Below are 11,856 nucleotides of genomic sequence, written 5' to 3'. Positions count from 1 at the left end.
TGTGTTGGTAAGCAGAGTGGACGATGATTATCGTCGAATGGAATTTATACCGTCAAAAATCACTCAACAGCTTAATTTCAAATCTGAGCGGCGTTATCAGATATCAAATCAAGCCTGGCTGGGTCACAGGTATCAAACCAGCTCTGTGTGGAGTCACTGTTATCAAACCAAGTCAGTGTGAGGTCACAGGTATCAAACCAGCTCTGTCACTGTTATCAAACCAAGTCTGTGTGGGGTCACAGGTATCAAACCAGCTCTGTGTGGGATCACTGTTATCAAACCAAGTCTGTGTGAGGTCACAGGTATCAAACCAGCTCTGTCACTGTTATCAAACCAAGTCTGTGTGGGATCACAGGTATCAAACCACCTCTATGTGGGGTCACTGTTATCAAACCAAGTCAGTGTGACGTCACAGGTATCAAACCAGCTCTGTCACTGTTATCAAACCAAGTCTGTGTGAGGTCACAGGTATCAAACCAGCTCTGTGTAGGGTCACTCTTATCAAACCAACCCTGTGCGGGTCACAAGGATCAAACCAAGTCTGTGCGGGGTCATACATATATATGTATCAAACACAGATATCAAACTAACTGTCTGTGAGGTCACTATATACATATATCAAACCAAATCCGGGGTCATACAGATACATGTATCAAACACAGATATCAAACTAACTCTCTGTGAGGTCACTATATACATATATCAAACCAAATCCGAAGGTCACAGGCATCAAACCAACTCTGAGCGAGAATACAAGATATCAGACGAAATCTGAGCGGGTTTACAACCAAATCTGAACGGGGATGCAAGATATCACACGAAATTTGAGTGGGTTCACAAGATACCAAACCAACTTTGTGTGCTGTCAGGAGATGCCAAGCCAACTGTGAGCGGAGTCACAATATAGCAAACCATCTCTTTGTGGGGACATAAGATACCAAACCTACTCTGAGCTGGGGACACAAAATATCAAACAAACCCCGTGTGGGGTCACAAGATACCAAACCAATTCTGTGTGGGGTAACAAGACACCAAACCAACTCTGTGTGGAGTGACAAGACACCAAGCCAATTCTGAGCGGGATCATAATATAACAAACCAACTCTGAGCAGAGTTGCAATATACCAAACCAACACTGAGCAGGGTCACAACATATCACACAAACTCTGAACGGGATCACAGCATACCAAACCAAAACTGAACGAGATCGCAAGATTTAAAGCAGATCTGAGCGGGATCCCAGATATCAAGCAATGTAAACAGGGTCCGCTGGAGTTCACTCCTGACGTAAACAGTTTCGTGCGAGGTACATGTGAATTTGATTTGAGCTTTTGTTTCCCATACTCAAGATTAGTTACTGCGACGAATATTTCTTGGGAGGACTACGCTTTCTGCTGTTCTTTTTGTTGTTGTTGTTTTTTCTTTTATTGTTTAATTCTTCATTTTGAAATTCGCATTTGTCGCAGCACGTGACCACACAGTCATATTTCCTTTCTAATTTCGCTATGCTGCGTAATAGCATCCGCCTTGGACTTTACATTCGCTTTAGAGGGCGAAAGTGCTAAACTACGAGTCCTTATCAAATGACCATTGCTCAAGCTGGCCATTACGATTCCAGTTACCCGCTACTGTTCTTTTTGGTCGCCATTGTTTACGTAGACTTGGCTACACGGCCTACATTATTATTCCCTGAGCACGGCCTTACACATCAGCCTCACTGATTCAGCCCGTCACGACACGGCTTGTCGTCCCAGGCGTCAATATTCGAGGTAGAAATCCCCTGCCAATGTCCCAGTCAGGAATAACGATCTGTCAGTGTGGGACAGGTCCGTTCTCGCTCAACTGATCGAATCAGTTATTACTGTCTACATCTTTAGTTTATTTCAATTACCGCCTCACTGCCGTCGCCGTGGCCTGCGCTCTCGGCTCTCTGATTGAAGACCTTGGCGCTCTGACATGCCGTGTTGCCATTCAGAAGGCGATGGTAATTACTGCAAGCCGGCTGGCGAGGTCTGCAGAAAAATTCTCAGAATTGGCGGGCAAGAAGTAATTACCGTTTACCAGAAGTCGTTGGCCTTCTATACTGATTATCCCTTGTGTAAAAAATATGCCCGCTTTTTTTGCATTTTTATATCTTGTTGATGTCCTTTTTTGCCAGGGCAGATCGTGTGTCATTATGAATGGCGAGAGACCTTGACCTGACAATGACAAATGGTTTCAAGTTGTTATCTCTCCTGAGATTCTTTTGAAAAACGAAAATATGAATTTATATAAGGAAAAGGAAAATATGAGTTTGTGCAAATAGTTTAAGAATATTTGCTATTTGGGGGAAAAATGCTTTTAAATTTTAAATAATTGTCATGACAGTATCAAGTGAATCATCATTCAGGACAATCAGCAAAATCAAACCATTTTGGGATTATTTATACCTCAAATGTAGGCGTGGCGCATGCGCAGTCTGCACTCGTCTTTTCGAAGAAACGTCACACCGTTTTAAGTATGGAACGGAAAATAGAACAAACAAGAACACATCATTTTCGTCTTTACCGAAAAATTCCGTTGTAAGACACCATCTTTATGCAAGCGAATAATAAGTCGTGACCTGACATAGATCCTGTATGGATCCCAGCGGTATTTGATGTTACACGAATTTGGCTTGATCTTCAGAGACGATAGTCTTGATCTAAGGGTCCTTCATCTCACATGTCGCACACACATCATGGACATAAGCCACTTCTTCACATTTTTTTTTTGTTTTGCCCATTATTACTGGTTTGAGACAGGAGTGTTATTTTGCACGCGTCCTTGATTGGTGAACTTCTTTGATTCGGCGGATTCGAGTCGATTCTCTGAGTGCAGTGCTTTGCGCTGACTGAAACACTTGACGTATTGACCCGTAGGTCAAAGGTCATGATGCCATCAATGGGTAACAATTCGCATAGGAATGTTTTGGTAAAGTCCACTTGTCACTGAATCTCTCCATTGAACAAACGCGATGAAATTATCAAAACTAGAAACAAATACCATTTAGACAAAAAAAGTCATTTAACGAGACAAAAGTAACATCAGACAATAACAAAAAATACTTGTAAATCAACCAGATGATTCTATCCCACAGGAAATCCTCTCCAGGCCGAGCTGTAAAGAGTGTCATATACAAGACGCCTAGGGTACGACCAGTGCAATAGTGAACTAGAATAGAATCCTGTTCTCCTTGAGACATTACAAGCTTTAAGTCAGAAGAATGTCAGGTGCCAGCTAAGGTGTCTGAGGTTTCCTTCGTGGTTTATCCGATCTTCTTCTCTCATGAACCTGGCCACCGTCAAAGAAGAGACGCCGAATAATTCAGTAAACATATAAAACAAGCATAAAAACATGTCGACCAAACCCGATTTTATCCCAATCACCTGATCCAAACCCCAAACGATTCTCTCTCTTGCTACTTATAGTCCCACTTATAGTCCCACTTATAGTCCCACTTATAGTCCCACTTATAGTCCCACATTCTGTTATACAGTATATATATTTAATTCACAATGTTGTACGCCCGATGAGAACCTCCTTGTGGTCAAATGACTGTACGTCATCCTTATCAATAAAATAAAGAATAAGACTGTACCGACAGTCTTCTAGCTACTTCAACGTTCAATCTTTTGGGGTTTTCTTTCACAGGAACTGGAATGGTTACATTTCTAGATCTGGAAAAATACCTCGCCAAAAAGTCGACGTTACAACCTCAGACGTGTGAAGAAGACATCTTGGTGGCCTTTCAAGTTCTCGATAGCACGGGTCGCGGCGTCATTCGGGCTGAAGACTTTCGGTATTTCATGACGACGATGGGAGAAAAGATGACCGCAGAGGAAGTAGAGGAAATTGTGAAGGAAGCAGATCGGGAGGGGACGGGCTTGATCCGATACGAAGGTAAGTCATTCCACTGACCTGAGCCTTGGCCGAGAATAATCTGTGGCACAGTTTGCCTTCATTTTACCAGAATTAAATGCTTGTTAGTAATCTTCATTTCTAGTACGAGTTAATCCCATTTAGCATTAACGTTAAACATCCTTGATGCTCATCAGGACTCTACAGCTTGATATATCAATCTTACTGTTTGTCTTTCCATTAATAAATTTTCACACCAATGAAATAAATAAATAAATAAATAAATGAACAAACAAATAAATAAATAAATACGTCAGTTGAGAATTCAGTAAAATAAATGGAGATTTGAACACATATGTCTTCATTGGAAAAGGGTTGTTGGAGATTGAAAGACGTGCTCTTGATTCGGAACTATTTGCATTTTGCTGTTTACATACTAAACTATCTATTGTTGTGAAATGGGAATAGTCCCAGGGAGTGTTCTTCATACATGTATGTGTAATGCAAACTGAAGTGCTTCAAGAACAAAACCAGGGATGGTAGATTACTTTGGACATTGCTGGTTCTTCTATCCATAGCCGGAGCACCGTGGTAGGCTGCACTTCAAAAAATAATCTGTTAATTTTAACAGAAAGCCTTTTGTGTGAATGATGCTAAAATACACTGTGTCAAAGCAGCAGACTGATCTGCTAAATACTCAAACAACAGACTTTCTCTTAAAATTAACAGATTAAGTTTTTGAGTGTGAGTTTACAAAACCCTGAGGAAGGCGTTCAGCACCCGCCTGATAAATCACATTAGATATTTTATCTAACTGAATCAGGGTCAGTCAGATTAGATAGTTGGCCTAAATGGCACATGATCCGACAGATTAGATATTTGGCCTAAATGGCACATGATCCGACAGATTAGATATTTGGCCTAAATGGCACATGATCCGACAGATTAGATATTTGGCTTGATACTGAAAGGTGACGTTGAGAAAAACAAGTACATCAGTGTATATTTTCTACCAAACCTTGTTTCATTCTTCAGACTTCATCAGGTCCATTCGCCTCAACACGTGATCAGTTACCACGGCGACAGTGGCTAAAAATGAAGAGCTCTCCACCTTTACCAAAAGGGATTGAAAATTTCGTTGGCAAAAACGTCACGACACGAGACAGTTTCCGGCAAGAGGGGGAACGAGAATGATAATGCCGTTGTGTAATGTGAAGGTCAGCACGTGAGCATCTACCACAAGGATTTGATTTGAATAAATGTCTTCTCGCAGATCGCCTGAATTGAAAGCACCTAGTCGTGACCTCTTGATAGTTCTGGTTAAAGGAAATGGCTTCATTTAACCGGAATCTGCCCTCGCCATGATATTACACAATAGCACTAAAGTTTTTTGAACAGAGATTTATTCTTCACGAAACTTGCTATTATTGTTCCTGTAGCAGGCCCAAGTATTCAGCACAACGTTTTCTGCTTTGTTTCAACAACAACAGCCGCAACAAAGGCACGTTCTTTTAGCTCGCGGGTAGATAGTTGCTTTCTCGCTTACAGACTTTAACATTCCATCGTCAATTTTCGCTTCTGTGTTTTTACTGGACGAAAGTTGGTTGAGATACTTTAGATTCCAAGCCTCCGTACCACTGTAAGATGCCTTGTGTTACAGGTGACCATATACAGCATTGTTTGATCTAAATTATATATTTCAGGCTTTTAATGCAATTCAAATTTAAAAGCTTTTAACTTGTTGTTTCTTTCTTATCTGTTTGAAAGATTGTGATCAGTACACACATTCCCATCTTCATCTTTGATATTTTTATCTCGTACCAAGGGTTTTCAATGTTTTTGTTATATGTCACTAATAAATATTTGACAATATTTTGACGAACAGCCTTATGAGGTATGATATTGGACATAGACTGTTTCACTCATGAATATACATGATATGCTGATGATGTTATGTAATCACCACTTGTGAGAACCTTAAGGTGTATGGAATTTGACGACATGGTCACATTTTTTTGCAAGTTTGTTACGTTCTCCAAATCATGTTTACACATTTGTCAAATATTTAAGATTTTTGCCAAGTCACAAATATTGTTGAGGAATTTTGTCACACGATACTTTGCTCTTAATGATACTGAGTTCTACTTTCCAAATACGTAAGATGGCGCTGAAGTTTTCGCCAGTCTACAAATTTCGCCATTCTTTGAGAACACCATTTCTTGGATAATTTACAACATTTGCTCAAGTTAATCAAGTTTTCTAGTCTGACGCGTCATGACAATGTTTTATCAATTTTATTTTGACTTTTATTTTGAATTACTTTAGAATGTATCCTTAACTCGTCCGGAATGGTTTTTAATCCATTCTGCTTTGATATTCTAGTTAAGCTGTTTTAGAATCATTCCAGAATCACAAAACTGAGAACTGTTTCGGTTATGTTTATCAAATATTTTTCAACAAACCCATTTTATTCAAATATTAACGTTTTCATACATTCGCAAACAAAGCTTCAGTTTGTTGATAAGTCCACCGCTAAAGTTAAGAACACAGGTTAAGTACTGACGGCTTTCAATGTATGCCGACTCAAAGAAATTACCATTTATCAAGCATATAAATTTTAAAGGTATGTATTGGAATAAATGGAATTTCAGATGTACATAAATTATTTCATGTGTCTTTCCGATTAACTGTTAGAACTGTATTTACTTTCAAAGCCTTTTTGGAAACGTCAAAAATGTTTGAATACTTTTCTGTGGCTGATACCAATTGAGGTTTCATTTATTCTTATCGGGTTTTCTACAACGAACGTTTGGATCTGTGTAAGCATTTGGCGGTTGTTTTTCATTGTCATTAGCATTTGTTACTAATAAGAAAGCATCAAATGGGATTTTCTACTAGAGTCGGTAAATATTTAATCCAGTCTTGGTGTACATGGTGTCCCTAAACTTGTGATCGGATGCGTTTACCATACACTGATTATTATTGTAGATCTTGTTGTGACTTCCTGCTATTGGATAGGTATTTACAACAGTGAATATCTTTGAACTAAATATGGATGCCTGTATAAACACAGGCAGTTTTACTTTTTAGTTCACGATTTCAGTGGATTAACTTTTTTGGTTTCATATTACAGTACTTCCAGAAACTCCAGGCATTTATATTTCACGATTGCTTTTTTCCAATAAAATCTTAAAGCAAGTTATCCAAACAAAATCTATCAAACATGACCAGCGACTCGGGGCTCGTTATCCAGACAAAATCTATCAAACATGACCAGCGACTCGGGGCTCGTTATCCAGACAAAATCTATCAAACATGACCAGCGACTCGGGGCTCGTTATCCAGACAAAATCTATCAAACATGACCAGCGACTCGGGGTTCGTTATCCAGACGAAATGTATCAAACATAACCAGCGACTCGGGGCTCGTTATCCAGACAAAATCTATCAAACATGACCAGCGACTCGGGGCTTGTTATCCAGACAAAATCTATCAAACATGACCAGCGACTCTGGGGCTCGTTATCCAGACAAAATGTATCAAACATGACCAGCGACTCGGGGATTGTTATCCAGACAAAATGTATTAAACATGACCAGCGACTCGGGGCTCGTTATCCAGACAAAATCTATCAAACATGACCAGCGACTCGGGGATTGTTATCCAGACAAAATGTATTAAACATGACCAGCGACTCGGGGCTCGTTATCCAGACAAAATCTATCAAACATGACCAGCGACTCGGGGATTGTTATCCAGACAAAATGTATCAAACATAACCCGCGACTTGGGGCTCGTTATCCAGACAAAATCTATCAAACATGACCAGCGACTCGGGGCTCGTTATCCAGACGAAATGTATCAAACATGACCCGCGACTTGGAGTTTGTTATCCAGACGAAATGTATCAAACATGACCAGCGACTCGAGGCTCGTTATCCAGACAAAATGTGTCAAACATGACCAGCGACTCGGGGTTCGTTTTTATCTACTTTTGACAGGCATTCCCTGTCTTTTGATGCATTTGGAATCATTGGTTGGTTTGAGGAAAACGTAACTGGTGTGATTCCACATGGGTTGAGTGAGTGGATTTGAATATTTGGATGATGCGTGCCACTTCCACCTTTGTTGATTCTTACATATTTATGTATATGACAAATCCGATTGTTTGTACCTTAGTGTAATGTTTCAATTCCCACAAACGGTTCTGTTTATCTGTCCGTTGGTCGGTAGGTTAGGCAAATTTTTTACACCGTGTCCATTAACACCGGACACCTAACGAAGAGATTGCGGACAAGACGACTTGAGGCCGTATGCTCGATCATGAACTGTCACAGTCATTGAGCATTTGAGCTTGTTTATCTATGAAATACTGTTTTTCACTAAAAGTTAACTTTTTTTCATGGGACACGTTTTGATGGATTGTGATTCGGCCATTTTAAGGATCATTTGAGAGGTTTTTGTGAGGGTGTTTTGTTATTAGAAAAACGTTTGTGTTGGCATGAATGATAACATTTTAAGATCTCTTATGTGCTCTGAAAGTGCAAAAATGCAGTACTACGTTGATTTGCAACCTAAGCACTACTATTTTGTTGGTTAGGTTATACCATAATTAGGCTGAGACCTAATTTACAATCTGTGTTTTGTATGTTACCTGCACATTCTACAACAGCTCGCTACAACCCACTCTGTTCACGACCAATGTTATCGGCCAAGTGTCAGTTTCTTCATGATTTGATCCATACTCCTTATAATACATGCACCGCAAATTTTATACAGAGATCTTGAACAAAGCCAAAGGTCTTTGGGGTTACGGTGATGAATCAGGAAGCGATCTCAGGAAAACAAAAATATGGTTCAGCCTTTGTTTCTAATAATACTTGGGGTACTTATACCATCTCTTCATCTAAAGTGTGCACATTTCAACGGAAACTAGGAACAATTTTACTGATCAGTGTTGCAGACCTAATTAAAGGTGGAGTCACTAACCCTTCCTTGGAAACTGTGTTCAGATCGTTACATAATGAAAGCCCCCAGGCTGTTGCCCTCCTTTTATTACGATGTAAGAAATTCTAGATAGTATGTAGTTATTAGTTCAAGGTTTAATGAATTGATATAATATTGGCATAATGACCATATTTTCTCAGAACTGAGTTCCCTTTCCATTGTCTTTGGATCTCTGTCCATCCACACAGATATATAGGTGAGACCTCAGGTGAGACATGCGGAACCTAGTTACGGTCTTCGCATAAATACGAAGTGTTTATTACAAAAGAAAAACATAATTATGACTTTATTAATGGCCGTATATAAGGACAAACAAGAAACGAAGTGTTGTCTTAATAATATGTAGGTGGAAGGCTTTAGGTGTGTTTTCTCTTAAATGACAGTAACAAAGGCAAACCAATGTGATGTGATGATCAACAAAATACTTCATCACCCAAATATGTGCCGCAGATGTTTTCATTTACCATATTATTTTATCTTAAGCTATAGTTTCAAGTATTTCACCTGTATTACTCACTGAGTGGAGATGAATGTCTGGCTATATTACAAATGCTGTATGAAAGCTTTGTTTTTACATGGTAAATTATACCGTTAATTTATGAAAATGGTAGTTTCACTTCTTAGCGATGAATTTTATATCAGTGCAATTTATAGCTTAAAATATGGCTTTCAGACAAGATAAATTGTCATATGCATTTATTGAACATTTCCATTGTAAGCCTTCGATGTAAATTTTACCGTCAATACTTGCATGTTGAGACACCAATGTACTTTCCGCCTTTAACTTCTTTATTACTTGTACCCGTCACGACATGTAAGGCACTACAAGATCCTACTTGACATTTACATATATACCGGGTTTCCATTATGCCACTTGTCTGCCCCCTCACGACAATACGAGGTCTCACTTACGGCATTTGTGTCCCCTCATGACACTACGAGGTCCACCTTACGGCACTTGTATTTCCCCTCATGACACTACCAGATTTCCCTTGTGACACTACCATGTCTCCCTCACGGCACTTTTGTGTCCTCTCATGACAATACCATGTATCCCTTACAGTACATGATTAACCCGCTCCTGACTATACCAGGACACTTATATATCCACACACGACACAACTAGGTCACCCTTACCGCACTTACTGCACTTACCGCATGTCCCTCTTACATGCCTCCCCTTACGACACCTGTCCCTCTCACTACACTATCAGATCTCACTTATGACACTTGTATAATTCCCTAACGACATTAACAATTCTCTCTTACGGCACTTACATGTCTTTCTCACGACTCAAACAAGTCTCCCTTACGGCACTACCAGGGCAATTATATATCCCCCTGGCAACATTAAACTCACCCAGTTAATGCACTTGTAAGTCCCCCTCAAGACTACCATGTCTTGCGGCACATGTATCTCTCCAAGACACTACCATGTCTCCATTGCCGCACGTGTATGTCCCCCTCAAGACTACCATGTCTTCCGGGCACATTTATCTCTCCAAGACACTACCATGTCTCCATTGCGGCACGTGTATGTCCCCCTCAAGACATTACCAGGTCTCCCTTACGGCACTTAGTGTGAGCACGTCTCTCTTTGTATTCCTATATCCCTTTCTCCACATTTGCATTCCCCGTTGATGAAATCTGCATGCCCCTTTCTTGATTCTCACATTCTCTTGCCATTCTCTATACCTGTCCCTTGGGGTCTCTGTAACTGTGTGTACACTATCATGGTTGTGTATGAGAGAACAGAAAACGACAAAATCTATATTTTCTTACTTCTATTTATCAACTGAACACTTTTTACTGATACTTTGTTAAGATGATATTTACACATAAATACGAATAGCTGTGTCCAGTTGTACGTAAGTTATTATGCGTAGTTTGGACAAAAGAGTTTTAGATTTGTAAGACTTTTCTACTTTACATCTATCATACTGCAAAGTTTACCTGTTGCGACAATTAGCCTAGTATAAAGATATAGGCATTTCGCCAAAGATTTCGCTTTAAGGGAAAATATAGGAGTTTACCTGTTGTTAACATATTCAAGCAAAGAAGCAGAGCAAATACAGTTTTGGAGAATTGTTTTCTCGTTATACTAGCTCGATCTTCACAATTTTAAGTGCTTTAGTGGTCAATGTTTTTTCGCACATTTTTCCACTGTATTACATTGTGCTTAAAAAATAAATCTTAATCCAGACAAAATTATGCTGTGTGTTTGTTACAAGTTGTCATGTTACCACATTGGAAGCTTAGCATTTAGAAATACATGTGGTCGAATGCATAATGACGTCACAACCGATCGCTAAATCACTGTAGCAATCAAGTGCCTTGGTGAGAATAACTCGTTGAATGTGTTCGTAAGCACGTTTGCCTGAAAGTCATTTCTTCCAACAGTATAGCATGAAAAAGAAAGTTCGTCAGTTCTTCCAATAGTCAGTGGTTTACCCTAGGTATCCTCAACATCGTATGAAAGAAAATTTATTGGTTAAGGCGTTAAACAACGATGAAATAATAATGTGACAGCGTGATCTGTTCTGCTACTTTTCCGGGAGTGCCTCTGAGGCCGAGGTAGCGGAATGACCCAAGAATCTCTCACCAACGCGGCCGTAGGGGCCTCCATAGCCGAAGCGGCGTGATGACCCAGGAACCTCTTACCAACGAGGTAATAGGGGCCTCCGTGGCCGATGCGGCGCAATGACCTAGGAAACTCTCACCAAGGCGGTCGCACAGGTCTCTGTGGCTAAGGCGGCGCCATGATCAAGGAACCTCTCACCATTGTGGTCATAGGGGCCTCCGTGGCCGAGGCGGTGCAATGACCTAGGAAACTCTCACCAAGGCGGTCGCACAGGTCTCCGTGGCTCATGCGGCGCCATGATCAAGGAACCTCTCACCATTGTGGTCATAGGGATCTCCGTGTTCCGAGGCGGTGCAATGACCTAGGAAACTCTCACCAAGGCGGTCGT

This window comes from Liolophura sinensis, chromosome 3 (genome assembly GCF_032854445.1).
Source record: "Liolophura sinensis isolate JHLJ2023 chromosome 3, CUHK_Ljap_v2, whole genome shotgun sequence".
NCBI classification, from domain to species: domain Eukaryota; kingdom Metazoa; phylum Mollusca; class Polyplacophora; order Chitonida; family Chitonidae; genus Liolophura; species Liolophura sinensis.
The sequence above is the reverse complement of the archived record's forward strand: the minus strand, read 5'-3'. Positions refer to the sequence as shown.